The sequence below is a fragment of the Acartia tonsa genome, chromosome 2 (assembly GCF_053477335.1).
Source record: "Acartia tonsa isolate MP-2025a chromosome 2, ASM5347733v1, whole genome shotgun sequence".
NCBI classification, from domain to species: Eukaryota; Metazoa; Arthropoda; class Copepoda; order Calanoida; family Acartiidae; genus Acartia; species Acartia tonsa.
The window spans coordinates 27,770,449-27,773,083 of NC_137261.1; positions in this window are offsets into that span (position 1 = coordinate 27,770,449).

The following is a 2,635-nucleotide window of genomic DNA, read 5'->3' on the forward strand; positions in this document are numbered from 1 at the left end:
AGAAGTTGAAGGCCCGGGCTAACAAAACTGGTATTAATATTATGATTTTTATTTCATATTCGTCGAAAATTCTCTATATTACGATAGATGATTTTAGTTTTACAGTATGGCTGAGAATCCAGGAATAAGGTATAACCAACAAGCAAAATAAATCTAAAATAATATTTGGGGGGCAAATGGAGAGGTTGTCAATTTTACGATATGTTGCCCCCCAACGACAGCTGAAAAACACGTATAGGTTTCGTGATTTTTTCCCGAATTAATTTCGTTATTGGTATAAGCTGCTGAGAATCGGTTCTAATCCTGCGGATATTAATCGGTACTAAAGCCATACTGGAAAGACAATTGCTCAACTAATAACTTTTGAGGATCTGATGACGAATTCTTGGCGACTGTCAATCCCTGATATTAATGCCTAGCTTTATAGATTTACTTTGGCGTCTGGCTGTCGTATTAAAAGTTAAAGATTTGCGTAAAGTATGCGTAATCAACAAGGACCACATGCTCCACAAAAGCAAAAGCTAAACATTTTATCAAAACATAACATCAGAAATAAAGTGATAACGTGTTCGAATCTTCGCCAAAAATTCATATTTGATTTTATCTTAAAGAGATGTACCGATAGAATTATGCATTGGTCAGCAAAATTTTCATCAAATATCAGTCTTATATCTTAGATACCAGAAAATAAAAATGCCTGCCAAATTTTATGCCTGCAGATGTTAGTTGTTTTAGGGGGTGTATGAGGGGTGTAGACCCTCGTTAAGTGTAGTGCACTCTACTCCCACAATGGGTGTATAATTTTATACACCCCCCCTCCCCCTCCCACTTCTGTACGCCTCTGATTGTTCCTGTATTTTAAGACGCAATACATCAATATTACCTTTAGTCAATTTGTATGAATGTACGGGAGTGATATTTATATACATACCAACGCCACACCAGGGGGCTAGGGTGCTGTTTCTAGGTGTTAGGGTGTTACCGCACCCGCTCTTGGGAGCAACATTACACAATAATATTATATCTGCTTACTCTCAGACTAAGGTGCTCTCTAGGGTGTCATATAAATTCCGCATAATACGGATAGTTTCTATGCAACCTTTAGCATGTAAAATTATCATATTTTCATATAAAATTTTACCAATATTTATAAGCAAGCAAAAAGAAAAGACACAAATTAATTTCTTAAAAAATTCTTAACGAAGAAAGAAAAATAAACTCATAAATAGGAAATCCTACCACTGAACCGTTTTGGTTCTCCTTCACAGTGAAGCTTCTTATACGTTTTGAGATGGTTTTAAGCTATTCTATAACAATAGATAGGTTTGGGTTTGGTTTTAGGTTATTTTCTGCCTTTTCATATGCCTTGGAAATTGAAGCACCTACATGCTAGAAGCGCAACCACTATTATAGTAAAATTAGTTAAACTGTATAGAAAAATACAAAAGCCCTGATTCCCTGTAAGCTAAATTACTTTTACTTGTGAGGGGACAATTAGATATTCGGAGGTACTGACGGGCTCGTAGTTGTAGAGTAGCAGCGCTATTAAAAATATATTTTTTGTGTTTGTGATAATGCACCATTCTCTTAAGGTATATAAGTGTGAAGAAGATATATAAGTAGGTGAGAGAGAAGGAGAAAGAGAGAGAAGGAGAGAGAGAGAGAGAGAGAGAGAGAGAGAGAGAGAGAGAGAGAGAGAGAGAGAGAGAGAGAGGAGAGAGAGAGAGAGAGAGAGAGAGAGAAAGAGAGAGAGAGAGAGAAGTATTGTTACCATATAAATACTCTGAATGTATTTCTCTTGCTCCCACTAGATCTCTCACTATAGGGTAAATTTAGCTTACGTGTATTTTTATTATTATTATTAAAATATTATTCTTTTTTATAGTTTAGTTATTTGTGATCAAAACATATGTTAAAGAATTATTGAAAATATACTATACATATATTGGTGAGTTTTTTATTTTGATGTTTCTAAAAAGTAATTTTCAAAAATCTTTTTATTATGATTAGCAAAGTTGGCTGTATATTTTCTTTAATTCAATATTAGTTATTGAATTTCTTTATTGATATCAATTATTATGATACCTAAGTGTAGAATATTCTGTATTTTTAAAAAAGTAAAACGAGATAGTTTTTTATGGCATCGTATAATAGACAGCTTTCTTCAGATATTAAATTTTAAAAAAATATATAAATTAAAACCAGTTGTGTTAGCCCTGATTTGACGAAGGCCTGGACTAAAAAAACTGGTATAAATTTATGATTTTCATTCTAATATTTTTGTAAAATTGTTTGTAATGCTTTATGATTTACCAGTATGGCTGATAACTGGTTAGCGGATATTAATCGTTTTCGAAGCCATACTGGAATAAATTTTACGGGCACTGCACAATTATTTAACGATGAAAACTTACTGTAGTTTTCTTTAAATTTTCAATTAAAACGACATAATATTTTGATAATCAAGCTTCGTTCAATACCCTTATGAAAGTTTTACTTTTATTATAAATTTCTATTCACAAAAATCTTTATTTTTTTATTCCTTTGAGTCAAAATATCTCTATGATAAAAAGTATAGGGGAAAGAAAGAGCAGTAGATTTATTTACCCATCATTACATTATTTTAATTAGTTCA